This window comes from Bos mutus, chromosome 8, assembly GCF_027580195.1.
Source record: "Bos mutus isolate GX-2022 chromosome 8, NWIPB_WYAK_1.1, whole genome shotgun sequence".
NCBI classification, from domain to species: Eukaryota; Metazoa; Chordata; class Mammalia; order Artiodactyla; family Bovidae; genus Bos; species Bos mutus.
This window is the reverse complement of record NC_091624.1, coordinates 62,631,309-62,655,175: the sequence shown is the minus strand read 5'-3', so window position 1 is coordinate 62,655,175 and position 23,867 is coordinate 62,631,309. Positions and strand designations below refer to the sequence as shown.

Sequence of the window (23,867 nt, the reverse complement as noted above, 5' to 3'; positions counted from 1 at the left end):
ATGGCACAGGAGCGGCTGAGAGGAGCTATCCCAGGTCTGAGGTCAGGGGTGTTGGCCGGGAAGAGCTACCCACTGCCCAAGGCCAGGAGGTGGGGTGGTGAGGAGATACCCCTCGTCCAAGGTAAGGAGCAGTGGCTGCGCTTTGCTGGACCAGCCGTGAAGAGATACCCCACGTTCAAGGTAAGAGAAACCCAAGTAAGACGGTAGGTGTTGCAAGAGGGCATCAGAGGGCAGACACACTGAAACCACAATCACAAAAAACTAGTCAATCTAATCACACTAGGACCACAGCCTTGTCTAACTCAATGAAACTAAGCCATGCCCTGTCGGGCCACCCAAGACAGGCGGGTCATGGTGGAGAGGTCTGACAGAATGTGGTCCACTGGAGAAGGAATGGCAAACCACTTCAGTATTCTTGCCTTGAGAACCCCATGAACAGTATGAAAAGGCAAAATGATAGGATACTGAAAGAGGAACTCCCCAGGTCAGTAGGTGCCCAATATGCTACTGGAGATCAGTGGAGAAATAACTCCAGAAAAAATGAAGAGATGGAGCCAAAGCAAAAGCAACACCCAGTTGTGGATGTGACTGGTGACAGAAGCAAAGTCTGATGCTGTAAACAGCAATATTGCATAGGAACCTGGAATGTTAGGTCCATGATCAAGGCAAATTGGAAGTTGTCAAACAGGAGATGGCAAGAATGAATGTCGACATTCTAGGAATCAGCAAAATAAAATGGACCGGAATGGGTGAATTTAACTCAGAGGACCATTATATCTACTACTGCGGGCAGGAATCCCTTAAAAGAAATGGAGTAGCCATCATGGTCAACAAAAGTGTCCAAAATGCAGTACTTAGATGCAATCTCAAAAATGACAGACTGATCTCTGTTCATTTCCAAGGCAAACCATTCAATATCGCAGTAATCCAAGTCTATGCCCCAACCAGTAACGCTGAAGAAGCTGAAGTTGAACGGTTCTATGAAGACCTACAAGACCTTTTAGAACTAACACCCAAAAAAGATGTCCTTTTCATTATAGGGGACTGGAATGCAAAAGTAGGAAGTCAAGAAACACCTGGAGTAACAGGCAAATTTGGCCTTAGAATACTGAAAGCTATGATCAACCTAGACAGCATATTAAAAAGCAGAGACATTACTTTGCCAACAAAGTTCCATCTAGTTAAAGCTATGGTTTTTCCAGTACTCATGTATGGATATGAGAGTTGGACTACAAAGAAAGCTCAGTGCCAAAGAATTGATGCTTTTGAACTGAGGTGTTGGAGAAGACTCTTCAGAGTCCCCTGGACTGCAAGGAGATCCAACCAGTCTATCCTAAATGAAATCAATCCTGAATATTCAGCTGAAGCTGAAACTCCAATACTTTGGCCACCTGATGGGAAGAACTGACTCATCTGAAATTACCCTGATGGTGGGAAAGATTGTAGGCAGGAGGTGAAGGAGATGAGAGAGGATGAGATTATTGGATGGCATCACTGACTCAATGGACATGAGTTTGAGTAGGCTCCAGGAGTTGGTGATAGACAGGGGCACCTGGCATGCTGCCGTTCATGGGGTGTCAAAGATCCAGACATGACCTGGTAAGTGAACTGATGGACTGAATGTATAATACTATAAATGTAGACTACCTAGAACTCTGAGTTCTACTAAATAAAATTTAAGCCATTTGTATGGCAAAACAAAATATCAGACAAGATCAATAGACATGATACATCTGGAAAAAAGACAATGCAAATAGCAGGCAATGAGTTCAGTAAAACACAAAGAGTTTGTACAGATTAACAAGAAAAAGACAAAACATGCAATATAAAAATGGATAGAAGATATGAATACACAGTGTCCCAAGAATAAAACCAAATGACTAGCAAACTTGGGAAAAAGGAAATCCACTAGTTTCTGGTAAAATAGAAATCAATATAACAATGATTTAATCTGAGAACATTTTAAAATGCTGTAAAACTTAATGCTGGCATGGATATGAGGTATAAGGTATTGTCTTAGATTGCTGGTAGAACTGTAATATGATTTACCTAATTTAGTGTTTTGTTTCTGAGGTCCTTATATTAATATGCAATATGAGAATCTGCTAAAATCTACAGTTTTTTAAAAAAAATTTTAAGAAAGCTATTCCTTTCCTAGAAAGCTTTTCTATAGAGACTAACCCCCAAATCCAACTTTAAGAGCTTATACATAAAAATACATATGGTAGAGTTGTTCAGGATAATGTAAAACAAAAGTAAAAATTATAAAAACCCAACTCTGAAAATGTGTGTATGAGTATATATATTCACATATATGGTCTATAAAGATCACCAAAATGTGGAGAAAAAAATACATGTAGACATACACTAAGGTATTAATATGAATTGTCTAAAGGGAAGAGCTTGGAATTGACTCTTGCTATTGGGGAAAAAAAGGGGACAGAGGAGAGAAATGTGTTCATGCTAAAACAATATGTATAATTCCACTTAGAAGGAAGCAGTGGAAATTAAAACATACTTTTTGTTTTGTTTTAACCTATTTTGGATCAAATAGAAAGATTATACATTGGTATTTGGAGAATTCCTATTTATGAAAAGAAAACTAAAAGTTGAATTAATAAAATGCAACATGAACTTTTTTTTAAAAATATAGCTGCATGTAGAAGCAATAAACTAGATGTTTTAAGCTTATTCAAAATAAGCCCATGAATAAAATAAATGAAACAATGATTTTGGAAATCAAATTAGCCATTCATATTTTCTCATAGTGGAACTTTTACATGATTTGAAGTGGGATGAAAACCAGGAAACTTGTTTCTAGCTAATAACTAGCTATTGATAGTAAATGATCCAGGAATATGTTCATTTAAATTAGATTTGGTAAGTTTAAAAAAAAATTTTTTTTTGAAAAATTGTTGAGTAAAATTTTAAGTTAAATTGTTTTTTATATTATTTAAAAATTTTTTTTTGGAGTTTACTTGACTTCACTTTAAACTGCTAGATGTTGATCCTTTTTATGTTCATATTTAAGGAAGTGCTGAGGGTCACATCACTCAAAGCCAACCCCATCAGGCATCCTACCATGATGATCTGTGATGAGGTCAGAGGTTGGAAGGACAAAGAGAAGAGGTAGATTTTACAACTCGAGTTCAAGGAACTTGTCACTCTCCTCACAGAGCATCTCTTTTCAGTGAAAAGAGAAAAGGCTGCACTATGAAGACAATAGAATTCCCTCTCTTTTATGTAGATTTATGTTTTTCATGAGATACATATTCTGTATAAAGCATTTGTACAGAATATAATGTTTTATTGAAAGTAAATTATTTCTTTGGGGTTTAGTAGTGCTTGACTGAATTGTCCCACCCCCTCTACAATTCTTGTGTTGAAGCCTTAACCCCCAACATTACTGTGTTTGGAGACAGGGCATGTGAGGAGGTGATAAAGGTTAAATATCAGAAGAATGAGGCCTATCCAATAGAGATGATGGCCTTAGTAGAAGAGGAAGTGATATTAGAGATATATCAGAGATATCAGAGCTCACATTCTTCACCTTGTAAGGATGGACATGGAGAGAAAGTGGCCACATGCAAGCTAGGAAGAGAACTCTCACCAGAATTTGAATGCTGCCAGAAACTTGATCTTGGACCTTCCAGCCAACATGCCTGTTCTCTACTCCATTGTGGTTGTCTTGATTCTTCTGATACCTGGCAAAGGTGATGAACATTCATTTAAAACAACAGCTTCATTATAGTTAGTTTTTTCTAATTTAATGAGTAAATTTAATACCAAATTCACCATCTTTGAAAGCTATTATGATTTTATATTGCAATTTCTTTTTAAAAATTTAGTGAATATTTGGAAAATAAGAATTTGGCATTATCTGTTTTTTATACTTAAAAATTGCATTTATACAGTTTTTCCAGTGTGTCATTTGATGTGATGATAATTAAAGCTTGAGTTGACACAGATGTTTTAAAGTTACTCTCTAGACTTCAGTATTTCAAATTCAGAAACATAAGGAGTTTGTTGAACATCAGCTTTAAAATTACTATACAAAACAAAGAACTGACTCAAAGAAATTTAAATGACTTATCAGTTCAATTCAGTCACTCAGTGGTGTCTGACTCTTTGCTACCCAATGGACTGCAGCACGCCAGGCTTCCCTATCCATCACCAACTCCCGGAGCTTGCTCAAACTCATGTCCATCGAGTCAATGAGGCCATCTAACCATGTCATCCTCTGTCATCCCCTTCTCTTCCTGACCTCATTCTTTCCCAGCATCAGGGTCTTTTCCAATGAGTCAGCTCTTCGCATTAGGTGGCCATTAGGTATTGGAGTTTGAGCTTCAACATCAGTCCTTCCAATGAATATTCAGGACTGATTTCCTTGAGGATGGACTGGTTTGATCTTCTTGCAGTCGAAAGGACTCTCAAGAGTCTTTTCCAACAACATGGTTCAAAAGCATCAACTCTTTGGCATTCAGCTTTCTTTATAGTCCAACTCTCACATCCATACATGACTACTGGAAAAATGACAGCTTTGACTAGATGGACATTTGTTGGCAAAGTGATGTCTCTGCTTTTTAATATGCTTAGGTTGGTCTTCCAAGGAGGAAGCATCTTTTAATTTCATGGCGGCAGTTACCATCTGCAGTTATTTTGAAGCCCAAGAAAATGAAGTCTTTCACTGTTTCCAAAGTTTCTCCATCTATCTGCCATGAAGAAATGGGACTGCATATCATGTTCTTAGTTTTTTGAATGTTGAGTTTTTATTCAACTTTTTTACTCTCCTCTTTCGTTTTCATCAAGAGGCTCTTTAGTTCTTCTTTGCTTTCTGCCATAAGGGTGGTGTCATCTGTATATCTGAGGTTATTGATATTTCTCCCGGCAATCTTGATTCCAGCTTGTGCTTCATTCAGTCCAGCATTTCTCATGATGTACTCTGCATGTAAATTAAATAAGCAGGGTGACAATATACAGCCTTGGCATACTCCTTTCCTGATTTGGAACCAGTCTGTTGTTCCATGTCCAGTTCTAACTGTTGCTTCTTGACCTGCATACAGATTTCTCAGGAAGCAGGTCAGGTGGTTTGGTATTCCCATCTCTTGAAGAATTTTCCAGTTTGTTGTGATCTACACAGTCAAAGGCTTTGGCGTAGTCAATAAAGCAGAAATAGATGTTTCTATGGAACTCTCTTGCTTTTTTGATGATCCAACAGATGTTGGCAATTTGACGTCTGGTTCCTCTGCCTTTTCTAAATCCAGCTTGAATATCTGGAAGATCACGGTTCACATACTGTTGAAGCCTGGCTTGGAGGATTTTGAGCATTACTTTGCTGGGGTGTAAGATGAGTGCAATTGTGCTATAGTTTAAACATTCTTTGGCATTGCCTTCCTTTGGAATCAGAATGAAAATTTACTTTTCCAGTCCTGTGGCCACTGCTGAGTTTTCCAAATTTGCTGACATATTGAGTGCAGCACTTTCACAGCATCATCTTTTGGGATTGGAAATAGCTCAACTGGAATTCCATCACCTCCACTAATTTTCTTGAAGTGATCACTCAGCTATAAATTTTTTTCAGTCCTGAGAAAGGGGGAACTTTCGCTGGCATAGTGACTGTGGAAGAAAATGAGAATTGAAATGGAAACCACAAATTGCAAAGTGTATCCTAAATCACAAGATACACAAGATATGTAAAGGGTGCCATAGAAAATTATGTTTATCACACACCATCTAAACTCCTCATTCTTTTTTCCCCAGTTTATTTAGACCTTTTTAGTTTAGATAAGACCACAGGTGAACTGCAAGGAGATTAAACCAGTCAATCCTAAAGGAAACCCACCCTGAATATTCACTGGATGAAATGAGGCTGAAGCTGAGCTCCAGTGCTTTGGCCCCCTGATATGAAGAGCCAACTCACTGGAAAAGACCCTGATGCTGGGAAAGATTGAGGGCAGGAGGAGAAGAGGATGACAGAAGATTAGATGGCTGGACAGCATCACTTATTCCATGTACATGAATTTGAGTAAACTCCAGGAGACAGTGAGGTTCAGGGAAGTCTGGTGTGCTACAGTCCACTGGGTCACAAAGAATTGGACATGACTTAGCAATCGAACAACAGCAAGTGAACTGGCAAACAATAATTTCACAGGGATTCATAAATCCTAATATTAAAGACTTCCAATAGTTTCAGCAATTTTCTGGGCTACACACTGACCAATCTCTCCCAAGGTCACCCTATGAATCCAGCACTTTAATCTCTAGAAACATTCTTTTCCCAATTTCACTCTCTCCCCTTTGAGATACTCTAAGTACACAGGATAGGGGGTCTTCAGAGAAAGACAACCAGGCATGGATTTCTTGACAAAAGAGAAGCCATTCTGGGCCTAAGTCATTGTGTGATCTGAGCCTGCCCATAATCCTTGTATTTGAATGGGTCTCAGTAATTAAGGATCTTAAGAGAAGCGAGGGAAGGCAGGAACAAAGGAAAAGCAGTCAAGAAACAATAGGTCAGTGATAAAAGTCCTAGTTCTTCCTGAAGGGATATGCATAACAATATGATGTGTATCTTTGAGTTCTGCAAGAACAAAGGCCCTGAATAAAGGTGGAGGATGGATTTCTCAGTCTACAAATTCTGGGCTCTGTTGATCCTTGCCCCAATTCTATAATGAATTTTTCTGTGCCCAAGACCCTTCATGAATATGCATGCACTGGCCAAGTCTTTATATGAGTATGCATATATACCTAGCTTAAAAATTCCACAATATTGCTGTTCAAGGACACTACTTTGGGAAAGATCCCTGATGTTCTCCTTACTTGCTGCAAGAAATAAATCTTTCCTTTTCCCACTCTTTGGCTTGGTTGTGTCTTTTGGCTTGACACCTACCAAGAGGTAAACCCAGTTTTCAGGTAATATTTTGTACAGACAAACTTATTTAAAAAAGTATGTTATACCTGACATAATTATATATCATTATAGTATAATACAATACATGAAACATGATACATTGTACATATTCATGTTATAATTTGATAGGTCCATTTAAATGGTTATTCTTTTTCTATTTTTCTTTTTATATTCCGTTAAAATTAGAAGTTCTAAAATCATAGAGCAAAGTAAGTAATGCATTTTTAGAATTTAAACTGTTACATGGTAAAAGTATCCTTTTCATGAAAAGAAACACTTTTTGTCATATAGCTATCATCATGGCAGATTAAAAATTGCTTGGCAAGATATAATGAAGAAAACATCTTTACCATGCAGAAACTAAATGATCTTAGTAAAAATAAGTTAGTCTCCCCGAGCCTTAGTTTTCTCATTTGTGAATTTGGAATAGAGAAGAAAACAGTAGAAAATTGTAGTCAGGTGAGGCTATTGGTCTTAGTGACTGAGATGGGAAAACAATACCTGACCCATTCTACTCTTTCTTCAGTTGTCTCGTGTAAAGTAAAATTCATATTTTTTGTCAAGACAAGAAAAATTTACACATAAAAATGTCTCTGCCCTTAGGTGACCTCTCTCTCCACCTGTGCATTGTACATCTGTATTACGCATCACCCAAACCTCCCCCATCAGCAGCAATATCTGCTCAATCATAAACAGCAGCTTTCTAGCATTGACAAGACAACTTCTTAAAAGATAGTATTCCTTCTTGATACTGTTAAGGGTCACATGATCTACCACGGACATGACTGAGTGACTTCACTTTCACTTTTCACCTTTCCTTTCATGCATTGGAGAAGGAAATGGCACCAGTGTTCTTGCCTGGAGAATCCAAGGGATGGGGCATCCTGGTGGGCTGCTGTCCATGGGGTCGCACAGAGTTGGACACGACTGAAGTGACTCAGCAGCAGCAGCAGACCTACCATGATGACACTTAGATCTGGATTGTGCAGACTGTCAATAATATGTCCTTTGATGTACAGTCCTTTGTCTCAGAAAACTTATATATCTGTGTCTTGGCTTCTAAGTAGCAGAACAGTTCTCAGAGCTTTCTTAGATACTCGTTCTGGGTGGTGGTGGTGGTGGTTTAGTTGCTAAGTACTCTTCTGACTGCATGGACTGTAGCCCCCCAGGCTCCTCTATCCATGGGATTTCTCAGGCAGGAGTACTGGATCAGGTTAATATTTCCTTCTCCAGGGGATTTTCCTGACCCAGGGACCAAACCTGGGTCCTCCTCCTCCTCAAATTTGGCTCAAATAAAACTTGCCATTTCTTTCTAAGATCAACTGATTAATTTTTTGTTGATACTAGTTGATAACTAGTCTCCCCATCAGTTATTCCCCAAGGCTAGAAAACAACAATTCAAGTTACTTTCTAGGTCTCTAGGCAAATTATCATTCTTCCAATATAACTCAGGCTAGGCATACTTACCTTTCTCTGACAGGCTCTGCTCCACCTGATAAAAAATTATCATCAGCCTTTCCTTGCTATGTAAACAGACTCAGTGTATGAAAACAGAGAACATAAAGAGATAGCTTGACTTTAAAAATATAATCTTCCTTAGATTTTTAATATGCACATTCTTACCAAATGTTTTTGTTTATTATTTGGGAGATTACAAAACCCTGCAACTATATATATTTACAATAACTTGCTATCCATTTTCATTCAAATGAGACGTCTTTACTATTCAATGTAATGTTTACTTTTGGAAGCCCACCAAAACTGGTAAACCAGAGTTAGCATACATTATGTTGTTCCTCTCCCTAAGAATCAGTCTTCTGCATTGTTGTTGAAGGAATGAATATCCTTACATTGCCATGTTTTACTCAGAACTCATATATGATAAAATATCCTTCGCTATTCTTCAATATTCAGCCTGAAATGGTAAATTATAAAAACATTCTTTTAGGGTTTTTAAAAATTATGGCTAGTATGAATTACCTTTGCATTTTCTTTAACAAATTTTGATAGAAAAGACTTTAATATGTCTTCATCACTTATCTATTATACTAGATAAGAAAATATACACAATTAAGTAACAATTAAGAACATAAGCACTGAGTTCACAAATATAAGGCCAGAGAATATTTAATTATGTGACAAACTTGGATTATGTAGGCAATATTGGAAATTCTGAGAAAAAAATCTCAAAATATTTTCCCTTTTTGATGGCAGAATTGTTTTTTGGCTGTGCTGGGTCTTCGTTGCTGTGTGGGCTTTTCTCCAGTTGTAGAGAGTGGGGGCTGGTCTCCAGTCGTGGTGCTTGTGCTTCTCACTGCAGTGGCTTCTCTTGCTGCAGAGCATGGGCTCTAGGGCAGACGGGCTTCAGGAGTTGTGGCTCTAGAGCACCCGCTCCACCAGTGCAGAATTTTTAAGTTGTGAATTAATGAGATTGTGTTTTTATCATTCCACTTCTTATTGCCTTATTTTAAATTTCCATAAATCATGTCTAATTTTCTCTAGTCAAAAATGAATGAAATGACAAAAGTTTTTTAGTCATTTGTAAAGCAGTAAAAGAGTCAACTTAAAACCATATTCAGTCAGCAAAGGCAGAAACTCTGATTTATTTTTTGATTGCTATTCATATTTTTATAGTAATTATAAAATAGAACGTATGTCTAGTTCAAGTGGCTTATTTAGTTTCAAGTATTTTAAAGAGGCTCTGAATTTGTGCAGGCATGTAGAACTACAGCTCAGAATTGTAATGGGATAATCTTACTATGCCAAATATTTCGATTGGAATGAGTAGTTGAGTTTACATTAGTGACTGGGCAACAACAAAAGTATATTTATATTCTATCACAAATGAAGATTTATTTAAAATATTTTTATTCCTTGATCTAAAATGAAACTCCATACATATCTGAATAATCATTATTTTTCAATCTTAACAACAGGCTTTGTCATATATAACTCCAGGCCTACTAGAAGGTAATCAAGAAGTTCTACCAATTTTAAGGAAATCTGTATGAAAATTTCAAAGTCACGCTCCTAACCCAGGTTTTTGTGTCAATGGCTTCCTAATTCTAACTGAACTAAATCCCAAATTCTCAGCCTGTCTTGAAAAATTTCCACTTTGGGGACTGTTATAAACTGGATTATGTCCCTTGAAAATTCACAAGTTGGAGCCCTAAGCCCAGTAGACTATATTTATAGATAGGACCTTCAGTTCAGTTCAGTTCAGTCACTCAGTTGTGTCCGACTCTTTGCGACCCCATGAATCACAGCATGCTAGGCCTCCCTGTCCATCACCAACTCCCAGAGTTGACCCAGACTCACGTCCATCGAGTCAGTGATTCCATCCACCCATCTCATCCTCTGTCGTCCCCTTCTCCTCCTGCCCTCAATCCCTCCCAGCATCAGAGTCTTTTCCAATGAGTCAACTCTTCACATGAGGTGTCCAAAGTACTGGAGTTTCAGCTTTAGCATCATTCCTTCCAAAGAAATCCCAGGGCTGATCTCCTTCACAATGGACTGGTTGGATCTCCTTGCAGTCCAAGGGACTCTCAAGAGTCTTCTCCAACACCACACTTCAAAAGCATCAATTCTTCGGTGCTCAGCCTTCTTCACAGTCCAACTCTCACATCCATACATGACCACTGGAAAAACCATAGCCTTGACTAGATGGACCTTTGTTGGCAAAGTAATGTCTCTGCTTTTGAATATGCTGTCTAGGTTGGTCATAGCTTTCCTTCCAAGGAGTAAGCGTCTTTTAATTTCATGGCTGCAGTCACCATCTGCAGTGATCTTGGAGCCCCCAAAAATAAAGTCTGACACTGTTTCCACTGTTTACCCATCTATTTCCCATGAAGTGATGGGACCAGATGCCATGATCTTCATTTTCTGAATGTTGAACTTTAAGCCAACTTTTCACTCTCCACTTTCACTTTAATCAAGAGGCTTTTTAGTTCCTCTTCACTTTCTGCCATAAGGGTGGTGTCATCTGCATATCTGAGGCTATTGATATTTCTCCCGGCAATCTTGATTCCAGCTTGTGTTTCTTCCAGTCTAGTGGACCTTAAAGGAGGGTAATTAATGATGTCACATCCTGGGGTCTAATCCTATAAGACTGGTATCCTTATATGAAAAGAAAGGGACACCAGAGCTCACTCCACAAGGATAGAGAGGGAGGGTCATATAAAGATACAGGAAGTAGGTAGGCATTAACAAGCCAGGAAAAGAGGCCTCACTAGAAACCAAATGTACTGACAAATTGATCTTGCATATCTAGCCTTCAGAACTGTGGAAAAATAAATTTTTGCCCTTTAAGCCACCCAGCCTGTGGTATTTTGTTATGGTAGTCCAAGATGACTAATACAGAGAACTAGTCTCCCTGTGAGTCTTCTCATCTTCTTCTATTGTAGCTATATTCATATTAGTATCTTTTGCTTAGAATCTTGCTTCTTACTTATCTTTCCCAAGTCCCTTCTCCCTTGGTAGCCACTAATTTGTTCTCTGTATCTATGAGTATGTTTTGTTTTATTTGTTTTTTAAGATTCCATATATGGGTAAAATCATACAGTGTTTTTCTTCTTTCCTTATTCCACTTGGCGTAATACCTTCATGGTCCACCCATGTCGTTACGGATGGCATGTCTCCATCTTTTTTATGGTCGAGTAGTATTCCTTTATATATATAAATATATATATTCCATTATATATATATAAATGTTATCCATTGATCCTAAACACTTAGCTTATTTCTTTATCTTGGTTATTATGAATAAAGCTGCATTGAACATAGAGGTGCATATATCTCTTTGAATTAGTATTTTCATGTTTTTCAGATAAATATCCAGAAGTGAAATATTTGGGGCATATGGTAGTTCTATTCTTAATTTTTTGAAGCTCTCTATACTGTTTTTCATAGTGGCTGCACTATTACAGTCTTAATAACAATGTATAAATATTCCATTTTCTCCACAAGCTCTCCAACATTTACTATATATTTTTTTTCTTCTCAATAACAGTTATTCCACCAGGTGTGACGTGAGATCTCATTGTGGTTCTGATTTGTATTTTCCTAATTATTAGTGCTGTTCAACAGCTTTTCAAGTACCTGTTGACCATCTGTGTGTCCTTTTTGGAAAAATGTCTGTTCAGACTCTTTGCACATTTTAAAATCCAGTTGTTTATCTTGTGAGTTGTATGAGTTTTTTATATATGTTGAATAGTGACCCCTATGAAGCATATGATCTGAAAATTTCTTCTCTCATTCAGTAGATTATCTTTTCATTTTGTTAATGTTTCCTTCTCTGTGCAGAAACTTTTGATGTGGTCCCATTTATTTTTGCTTTTGTTTCTTTTATCTTTGGATTCAGAGCCACAAAAGTGTCATTAGGTCCAAGGTCAATTAAATTACTATATTTTCCTCTAAGAATTTTGTGCTATCAGGTCTCACATTGAAGTCTCTAATCCATTTGGAATTGTGTATGGTATAAGATGGGCTCCCCAGGTAGCTCAGCTGGTAAAGAAATTGCCTGCACTGTAGGAGTCCCGGTTTGATCCCTGGGTTGGGAAGTTCCCCTGGAGAAGGGAGAGGCTACCCACTGCAGTATTTTTGGGCTTCCCTGGTGGCTCAGCATAAGAGGCCTGGATTCGAAACCTGGGTTTGGATGATTCCCTGGAGGATGGCATGAAAACCAACTCCAGTATACTTGCATGGAGAATCCCCAGGGACAGAGGAGCCTGGTCGGGTACAGCCCATGGGGTCACAAAAAGTTGGACATAACTGGGCGACTATGCACAGCACAGCACAGCAAGTATTATTCTGCAGATATTGTCTCAAAAGTCCCTTAAGCTGTCTTCTTTTTAAATTCTTTTTTCATTTTTCTGTTCTCTCTGGGTGAGTTCTATTGTTTTGTCTTCCAGATCACTGATTCATTCTTCTACCTCATACAGTCTGCTACTGAACCCATCCAGTATTTTTTTTTTTTTCAGGTCAGTTATAACTTCTGTTTGGTACTTTCTGATATGTTCTCTCTGTTTATCGAAAATCTCACTGAGTTCATGCATTCTTCTCCTGAGTTTGGTGAGCATCTTTATGACCAAACTTTATGTTAGGTAAATTGCTTATCTCCATTTTGTTTAGCTCTTTTTCTGAAGTTTTATCTTGTTTTTTACAACTGCAACATATTCCTTTGTCTCCTCATTTTGCCTAATTCTTTGCATTTGTTTTCATGCATTAAATGTATAACCTGTCTCTCCTAGTCTTGAAGAAGTTACTTTATTGAGGGGACAAACTGTGGAGCTCAGAAACACTATCCTGCCTGGCTACCAGAGCCAGGCACTCAAGGAGGTGTCCCCAATGTGTGCTGTTTTTCCCTCCTGTTGTGTTAGGGCTGCAACTGTTGTGGGACACATACAAGGAGTGTTGGGCCCTGGGCTGGTTGAAGGATCCAACAGGGGCTGTCATGGGGCACTGTTGGGCAGGGTTATCACTGGACCAGCTAAACCACAGTTGTAGAGTCTCTCAGCAGAGTATGCTCACTGGTGTCAATGGTGGAGAATTGTCCTCTCCTATGCCAGTATTTGGCTCAGATGGTAAAGAATCTGCTTGCAATGTGGGAGACCTAAGGTCCAATCCCCGGGTCAGGAAGATCCCCTGGAGAAGGAAATGACAACCCACTATTAGTAATAAGATAGCCTGAGATTGCATAAATAACACCTGCCAGTAACTTAGTCCCCAAAGAATGTCTCAATTGTTTTCTGAGTCTCTGGCAGATGCTTCAAGATTAGTTACGTATGCTCCTTTCACCTAAGTCCCATGCATTTTTCAATCACATGCTTCACTGCTGGTTTTTGGGTTGTGTGTGCCTGCTCATGAGCTCTTTAACAGTGGGTTTTTTTCTTCCCTGCAGTTCTGTAGTTTTCCTAAGCTTATTCCTCATTGATTTTTCAAAGTTAGGTGTTTGGGGAACTCAAGTGCCTGATGTAGAGTTCAAATTCCTTGCTCACTCAGAGAAAAGATCCATAACTTTGTGATCTCTCCTGATTGTGAATTGCCAGGGTATGGGTTTTTCCTTGTCAAGCCTATATCAATGTTGTTTTTTTGTTTGTTTGTTTGTTTGTTTGTTTTTTTTTTAATTTAGCAAAAGTTCAAGTTTCTTTTATCCTTTGTTTTGGAGGTTCTATTCATTCAATTTTCAGGTCTCTTTTGGGGAAATTACTCCCAGGTGGCGCTAGTGGTAAAGAATCTGCCTGCCAATGCAGGAGACGAAAGAGATGTGGGTTCCATTGCCAGGTCAGAAAGATCCCCTGTAGGAGGGCATGGCAACCCACTCCAGTATTCTTGACTGGAGAATCCCATGGACAGAGGAGCCTGGCGGGCTACAGCCCATAGGGTCGCAAAGAGTCGGACACGACTGAAGCAACTTAGTACACACTGCACACATTCCATTTACAGTTGTAGACTTGCTCTGTCTGTGGAAGGAGCTGAATTCAGAAACTTCCTATACCACCATCTTAAAGCCTCCTTCCACTTATCTCCCGCACTTGATTGCTAGAGTTGTACTTAAAAATTTAAAGCCTATGTCAAATCTTCCCCCAAAATACCTTTTTGTTTTCTCTTTCCTATATATTCCTATCCACTGAAAGCATATAATTGCTCTTGCTTGAAGCTCCATTAATACTTCTCATATATCTAGCAGAGATATGATATATTGACTAACATTTTATCTATTTGGACATCTGTCTCAACTTCTCTATTAGATTAATTAAACAATATATAAATTGGTTAAGTCTCCTTGAGGGTCTACTATGTACCAATTTGATTACCTGTCAGACATTTGTGTTTTCAATTACTATCTATAGTTCAGTTCAGTTGCTCAGTCATGTCTGACTATTTGCAACCCCATGGAACACAGCACGCCAGGCCTCCCTGTCCATTGCCAACTACCAGAGTTTACTCAAACACATTCCATTGAGTCAGTGATGCCATCCAGCCATCTCATCCTCTGCTGTCCCCTTCTCCTCCTGCCCTCAATCTTTCCCGGCATCAGGGTCTTTTCAAATGAATCAGCTCTTCACAAAGTATTGGAGTTTCAGCCTTAGCATCAGTCCTTCCAATGAATACTTAGGACTGATCTCCTTTAGGATGGACTGGTTGGATTTCCTTGCAACCTAAGTAACTCTCAAGAGTCTTCTCCATCACCACAGTTCAAAAGCATGAATTCTTCAGCACTCAGCTTTCTTTATAGTCCAACTCTCACATCCATACATGACTACTGGAAAACCATAGCTTTGACTAGATGGACCTTTGTTGGCAAAGTAATGTCTCTGCTTTTTAATATGCTGTCTAGGTTGGTCATAACTTTTCTTTGAAGGAGCAAGTGTCTTTTAATTTCATTGCTGCAGTCATCATCTGCAGTGATTTTGGAGTCCAAAAAAATTCTCACTGTTTCCTCATTTATTTGTCATGAAGTGATGGGACCAGATGCCATGATCTTAGTTTTCTGAATGTTGAGTTTCAAGCCAGCTTTTTCACTCTCCCCTGACTTTCATCAAGGGAGTCTTTAGTTCCTCTTCACTTTCTGCCATAAGGGTGATGTCATCTGCATATCTGAGGTTATTGATATTTCTCCCAGCAATCTCAATTCCAACTTGTGTTTCTTCCAGCCTGGATTTTGCATGATGTACTCTGCATATAAGTTAAATAAGCAGGGTGACAATATGCAGCCTTGACGTACTCCTTTCCTGATTTGGAACCAGTCTGTTGTTCCATGTCCAGTTATCACTGTTGCTTCCTGACCTGAATACAGATTTCTCAAGAGGCAAGCCAGGTGATCTGGTGTTCCCATCTCTTGAAGAATTTTCCACAGTTTGTTGTGGCCCACACAGTCAAAGCCTTTGGCGTAGTCAATAAAGAAGAAGTAGATGTTTTTCTGAAACTCTCTTGCTCTTTTGATGATCCAACGGATGTTGACTTTGATCTCTGGTTCCTCTGCCTTTTCTAAATCCACCTTGAACATCTGGAAGTTCATAGTTCATGTACTGTTGAAGCCTGGCTTGGAGAATTTTGAGTATTACTTTACTAACGTGAGATGAATGCAATTGTGCAGTAGCTTGAGCATTCTTTGGCATTGCATTTCTTTGGGATTGGAATGAAAACAGGAGTGGATGTTTTCCACTTCTGTGGCCACTGTTGAGTTTTCCAAATTTACTATCTAGAGAACCTTGAATATAAAAAGTATTAAGCAATGTTGAGTTAAATTTATTTGAGTTGGTTTTGAATCAGGTTAGGTAATTAGTATAATCTGCTTGAAATTATCAAAAAATATCAAGATATGTAACTAAATAAATATGTTGGTTTTGAATCAGGTTAGGTAATTAGTATAATCTGCTTGAAATTATCAAAAAATATCAAGATATGTAACTAAATAAATATGTAACTAAAATAAACTAAATAAACAAACTAATTTACTTCTCAAAACACTGTGTTGCTTTCTCTAAGTTGAAATTCTTTATGTGGAACTCATATGAGCTCACTATTGAATTTGCAGGGATAAAAATCAATTCTCTCATTTAGAAAGAAGCAGCTATGTAAAATTTTGCCCCAGATCCTTTACTTAAAATAGTTCCCAGTAGCGAACATTTTCTTTCTAACTTTTATTCTCACTCCAGCTGCCTAAAAATCCTTTTTTTCCCTCTTGCTATCGTTTTATGAATAATTCTGTGTCTGCCCTTAATACAAGATTTCAAGAAACAATGGAATATATAGATATATTGAGATATATCTGTCACTATAGATGTACCTATATTCTAATGGAGATTTAGGGATGCAAAGTAAAACATTAGTAGGCTGAAAAGTACAACCCTGAAGATAGCTTTTATAATATTTATTTTTTGAAATTTAAGTTGATAACTAACGTTTTTGGTAACCTAACTGACATACCATTATAAGTTAATTACTATTTGTTTTTATCTTTTAAAGCATATGTGAACAATTTCACAATGTATTATAGAGCTATTTTTTGCCTAGATGATGTTTGCATCTTTAATAGAAAATATTTTTGACATATTCTATATTTCATAACGTACGCGAAATCAATTTGCCTGTCCCCTATGGAAATGGTATATTTCTCTACCCAGTTGGTTTTAGGTTTGGACACATGACTGACTTTCCCACTAAAATATGAGCAAAAGGAACAGTGCACTATTTTTGTGTCTGTCTGTCAATTTCTCATTCTTGCTCTTGCCATGAAAGAATAGTGTATGCTGAGGGAGGTTCCTTTATCCTTGAACCCAGACTGAAGAAAAAAAGAAAAAAAAAAATGAGCAGATTCATAGCTCCAAACAAGAAAATGTAAGTCTAACACAGTTAGAGTAGAACCATAGAAACGAGGACCATTTTGTAAGAGAGAAAGAAGTTTGCTCTTGTAAGTCACTGAGATTTGGGACTATTTGACTAAGAATTTAGATAGTATAATATCTATCTAAGAATTTAGATAGTATAATATCTATCTAAGAATTTAGATAGTATAATATCTATCTAAGAATTTAGATAGTATAATACACATTATAAAATATGTACCAAAAAAATCTTTATTATTTAAAACCTGACAAATAATTTACTGGGATTCAAGAAACATCCAGGTCTAGCTTATATTCATGTATTTATCTATGGTTAGAATTTGGAGAAGGCAATGGCAACCCACTCCAGTACTTTAGCCTGGAAAATTGCACGGATGGAGGACCCTGGGAGGCTGCAGTCCATGGGATCGCTAAGAGTCGGACACAACTGAGAGACTTCACTTTCATTTTTCACTTTCATGCATTGGAGAAGGAAATGGCAGCCCATTCCAGTGTCTTGCCTGGAGAATCCCAGGGACAGGGGAGCCTGGTGGGCTGTCATCTATGGTGTCACACAGAGTCAGACACAACTGAAGTGACTTAGCAGCAGCAGCAGCTATGATTAGAATATTTAAAAATTTAACAAATTATACATTTTAGGTTTATATCTTTTAATATGTATACCAGAGACTTCCACTTCTTGGTAAGACAGAGTACTGTCCTTAGTTGTTCAGCTGCTAAGTCATGTCTGACTCTTTGCAATCCATGGACTGCAGCACGCCAGGCTCCTCTGTCCTCCACTATCTCCCAGAGTTTGCTCAAATTCATGTTCAGAGAGTTGGTTTTGTTATCTAACCATCTTACCCTCTGCTGCCTGATTCTCCTTTTGCCTTTAATCTTTGCCAGCATCAGGGTAGGCATACTTTTAAAATTATCATGAAGTTCAACCAAACGTCTGGACGTATTACATAAGAGAAACATAAAAAGACACTGAAATATGGAAAGAAGATGGTAAGTTTTTCAGGGACCTCAGAAACTGAGGGAAAGCAGTGGTCAGTATCCTGGATTTTCTTCTTGTCTCATATATCCCAGCTTAAAGCTGAAAAAATGGGCAACAAAGAAATACCAAAAAGCACTGACAAAAAAATTATAGCAAAAGCCTGCTCTCTTTCACCAAAGGAATAGCCTAGCAAAACAAACCTTTTAGACAATAACCACTTTATTGCAGCTGAACACCAGACCAAAAAAAAAAAAATGTGGCCTGATTCCAATGACACCAACAAAGACTGTGGAACCTCGACTTCCACACCTGTAAGGCTGCCATAAGGCAATTCAACATCTCCACTGGGATGATGTTAGAATGACAAATAGAGAATTTCATCCCTGCTAGATGGTAACAAACTGACTGCCTTGTCCTCTGTCCACTAGAATAGTGTCAAAGAAGGTCTAGAGGACGGTTGGACTGTTTACCATTGCCACTCTTACCGTGATGCCAGTGGAGCCCAAAGAGGATTGGAAACTCCCATTCCACCTAGTAGTAACGAAGAACCCTCCCTGCCCTTGAACATCACTTTAAGTGCAACAGTATAGACTGAAAGTAAAATGATGAAAGAAAGATATTAAATGCAAACATTTATCAAAGGAATACAAGAATGGCCATTTTAATATCAAACAATAAAGTGAAGTGAAGTGAAAACCACCCAGTCATGTCCAACTCTTTGCTACCCCAGGGACTCCCCTGCCAGGCTCCTCTGTCCATGGAATTCTCCAGGCAAGAACACTGGAGTGGGCCGCCATTCCTTTCTCTAGGGAATTCAAGTCTCCCACATTGCAGGCGGGCAAAGAAAATTACCATAGACAGAAAAGAACATTATATGATGATAAAAGGATCAATCCACTCCACCCAGAAAAACACAGCTGTCACAATTATGTATGTATCAAATGCTATTAAGCAGCAGAATATGTAAAACAAAACCTGAGAAAACTGAAAGAAAAAGTGAACAAATTCACAATTATAATTGGAGACCTCAACACTCCTTTTTCAACAACTAAAAAGAAAGTCAGCAATTATTTAGAAGAGCTTAACAACACTATAAATCAACAGGATCTTATTGATATTTATAGAACATAGCAAGTCCCAATAACAGTAGAAAACAGTAGAAATCATGTGCCCATGAAACATATACCAAGACAGACAATATCTCAAGCCATAGGATGAACTTCAACAAAGTTTAAAACTTGAAATCATACCAAATGTGCTCTCTGATCACAATGGAATCAAACTAGAAATCAATAATAGAAAAAAATAACAAGAAAATCTTCAAACACTTGAAAATTAAATCATAATTTTAAGTAGTCCACAAATAAAAAAAAGCATTAGAAAAAATAGAAAATAATTAAATGAATGAAATATCAAACATTTCATATCATGTTTGATAAACATCAAATTTTGTGGTCCATAGCTAAAGCAGTGCTGAGAAGAAAAATTTATAGCACTAAATGCATTCATTAGAAAAAAATAAAAATCTGAATAAACAATCTAAGCATCCACCTCAAGAACAGAGAAAAAGAAGAGCAAAAGAAGTCTGATGAAAACAGAAAAAGGAAATGCTGAAGATAAGAAATCGATTAAATTAAAAACAGGAACACAGTAGAAAAAACAATCAATGACGCTATGAGCTAGTTCTGTGTAAAGTTCAATAAAATTGATAAATCTTTAGCAACACTGACAAGGAAAAAATAGACATTATACACATAAAATGTCAGAAATTATATGGGACATTATTACAGATGCTGTGAACTTCAAAACAATACTTAGGACATGGTCCAAAGAATTCTACTTATTAATGTACATAATGCACATAATTCTACTTACTTATACAAAATTGACTAATTCCTCAAAGAACGTAAATAACCACAACTCACCTGATATGAATTAGAGAAACTGAATATCCCTATCAGTTCAGTTCAGTTCAGTTGCTCAGTCATGTCTGACTCTTTGCAACCCCATGAACTGCAGCACGCCAGGCCTCCCTGTCCATCACCAATTCCTGGAGTTCACTCAAACTCACGTCCATCGAGTTGGTGATGCCATCCAGCAATCTCATCCTCTGTCGTCCCCTTCTCCTCCTGCCCGCAATCCCTCCCAGCATGAGTCTTTTCCAATGAGTCAACTCTTCGCATGAGGTGGCCAAAGTACTGGAGTTTCAGCTTTAGCATCATTCTTTCCAAAGAACATTCAGGACCGATCTCCTTTAGAATGGACTGGTTGAATCTCCTTGCAGTCCAAGGGACTCTCAAGAGTCTTCTCCAACACCACACTTCAAAAGCATCAATTCTTTGGCACTCAGCTTTCTTCACAGTCCAACTCTCACATCCATACATAACTACTGGAAAAACCATAGCCTTGACTAGACGGACCTTTGTTGGCAAAGTAATGTCTCTGCTTTTCAATATGCTATCTAGGTTGGTCATAACTTTCCTTCCAAGGAGTAAGTGTCTTTTAATTTCATGGCTGCAATCACCATCTGCAGTGATTTTGGAGCCCCCAAAAATAAAGTCTGACACTGTTTCTACTGTTTCCCCATCTATTTCCCATGAAGTGATGGGACCGGATACATGATCTTAGTTTTCCGAATGTTGAGCTTTAAGCCAACTCTCTCACTCTCCTCTTTCACTTTCATCAAGAGGCTCTTCATTTCCTCTTCACTTTCTGCCATAAGGGTGGTGTCATCTGCATATCTGAGGTTATTGATATTTCTCTTGGCAATCTTGATTCCAGCTTGTGCTTCTTCCAGCCCAGCGTGTCTCATGACGTACTCTGCATAATAAGTACTAAGAAAATTTAATTTGTAATTTTAACACTTTTAGAAAAGAAGTTTCAGGGTCCAGATATTTTCAATGTAAAATCCTACAAACATAAAGAAGAATTAACACCAGTTCTCTAATCTCTTTTAGAAAACAGAAGAGAAGGGTATACTTCTCTATTCATTTTATGAAGTTTGGTTCCCTGATACCGAAACCAGACAAAGGATGTACCTGCCTTCTCTTGCCACTACTCCCCAATAAAAAAAGGAAAGAAAAAAAAGATCAGTAGCTCTCCTAAATAAAGACATAATAATCTTTAAAATCTTACCAAATATAAGTAAGCAAAACATAAAAACATTATATACCATGACCAAGTATCCTGGGATACCAGTCTAGTTCAATATTTTGAAATCAATCAGTATAATCCACTATATTAACAGGCTAAAGAAGAAAAATTGCAGCATCACATTCAGTCCAGAAAAAAAGTTGACAAAGTTTAATACTCATTTATGATAAAAGCTCTCAGAAAAGTACAAATAGAGGGGAAATTCCTCAACTGATCTAAAAAAAATACAGCTTTTGTTATTCTTAATAGTGAAGATGAGGGAGTACTTTCTTACAACTATTGGAAACAAGGCAGGAATGTCTACTCTCACCACCCTCATTCAACATAGTGCTGGAAGTTCTAAGTGGCATAAGGCATGAAAACATGAATAAAAGGCAAAACAAACAAACAAACAACAAAACAAAACCAAAAAATGGAAAAGAAGGAAAGAAATCTGACTCTACTTGCAGATGATGTACTTTTCTACAAAAAAACGAATATTCCATATTGAATCCTTTACTGTCATCTTACTGATCTAATTCCAATAGGTTTCATGAGAACGTGATATGGGAGTGCTAACAAAAGACATGACACTTCAGAGTTTTCAGATATCTTCACCTGTTTTGTTCCTAGCATATTCAACTTTATTTGCATAGGATATTTATTTGTTGTTATAACACTCTGAAGTTAAAAGAAGAGATTATTCAGATCCCTCTACTGTTGTTTAAGACAGTTCCAGGATCAATCCTCAAGATGAGTTCCTGGTTCTACAAAAAAAAAAAAAAAGGAACGTAGAAGAAAAATGACAAATGAAGCCAAGATAATTTAAATGACACATTCAGAGGTCAACTTCCTAAGAATTGAAGACCACCCAATGAGAGGTGTATGGAAAGGTTAGACTGTGTTTGGGAATTTGAGCATCTTTTGGAAACCTCTACCCAGATGTGGTTGGTCGGCTCTTGTCCTGAGGGGTGGTTGCCTTCCGCAGTCCACGATCATTTATGGAACAACCGTTAGTTGAACGTTTCGGCCCTTTTCTTCTACAGCACCTAGACCTGTAGAACTCTGTGATCCATGTGTCTACCATGCAAGCCTTCTGTCTCACTGCTCCAAGTTGCAGAATCTCAGCCTGGAAGGCCTCCAACTTTCAGATCCCATTGTTGATAATCTTGCTCAGAACACAAATTTACTGTGACTAAAACTTTCTGGATGTTCTAGATTCTCTGAATCTGCCCTGAAGACTTTGCTGAGCAGCTGTTCCAGACTGGATGAACTGAACCTCTCTTGGTACTATGATTTCACTGAAAAGCGTGTACAGGTGGCTGCTGCACATGTGTCAGAGACCATCACCCAGCTGAATCTGAGTGGGTACCGAAAGAATTTGCAGAGACCAGATGTCTCTACCTTAGTTGGAGGATGTCCCAATCTTGTCCACCTAGACTTAAGTGATAGTGTCATGCTAAAAAATGACTGCTTTCCAGAATTTTACCAACTCAACTACCTCCAATACCTATCACTCAGTCGGTGCTATGACATAATACCTGAAACTCTACACGAACTTGGAGAAATTCCCATATTAAAAACACTACAAGTCTTTGGAATCGCGCCAGAAGGTACCCTTCAACTGTTAAAGGAAGCCCTCCCTCATGTACAGATTAATTGCTCCCATTTCACCACCATCGCCGGGCCGACCATTGGCAACAAGAAGAACCAAGAGACATGGGGCATCAAATGCCAACTGTCACTGGAGAAACCCAGTTGTCTATGAAGCCTCTATGGCAAGATGGTGTCTCCTTTTTTCTTTGAACAGGGAAAGTAAGCAGGAAGCCCAATTGTGGAGAGCTCAGCTATTTTTATTCTTGGTTTTCTGTTGCCCTCCTTCTACAAGTATATTAGAGGACCATTGGAGACAGAAAACTATGAAGTGTTGCTTTTTAGAAATGACTATGAAAGCTTTGCCAGATCTTTTGACTGTGTGGATCACAATAAACTGTGGAAAATTCTGTAAGAGATGGGAATACCAGACCACCTGACCTGCCTCTTGAGAAACCTAAATGCAGGTCAGGAAGCAACAGTTAGAACTGGACATGGAACAACAGACTGGTTCCAAATAGGAAAAGGAGTACGTCAAGGCTGTATATTGTTATCTTGTTTATTTAACTTCTGTGCAGAGTACATCGTGAGAAATGCTGGGCTGGAAGAAACACAAGCTGGAATTGAGATTGCTGGGAGAAATATCAATCACCTCAGATATGCAGATGACACCACCCTTATGGCAGAAAGTGAAGAGGAACTAAAAAGCCTCTTGATTAAAGTGAAAGAGGAGAGTGAAAAAGTTGGCTTAAAGCTCAACATTCAGAAAATGAAGATCATGGCATCCGGTCCCATCACTTCATGGGAAATAGATGGGGAAACAGTAGAAACAGTGTCAGACTTTATTTTTCTGGGCTCCAAAATCACTGCAGATGGTGACTGCAGCCATGAAATTAAAAGACACTTA

The 23,867-nt window shown here is 38.1% G+C and overlaps 1 pseudogene; it reads left to right on the top strand.

The window, feature by feature from the left end:
• Positions 1–23,135, top strand: LOC102283065 (S-phase kinase-associated protein 2 pseudogene; annotated as a pseudogene).
• Positions 23,136–23,867: the final 732 nt, after the last annotated feature.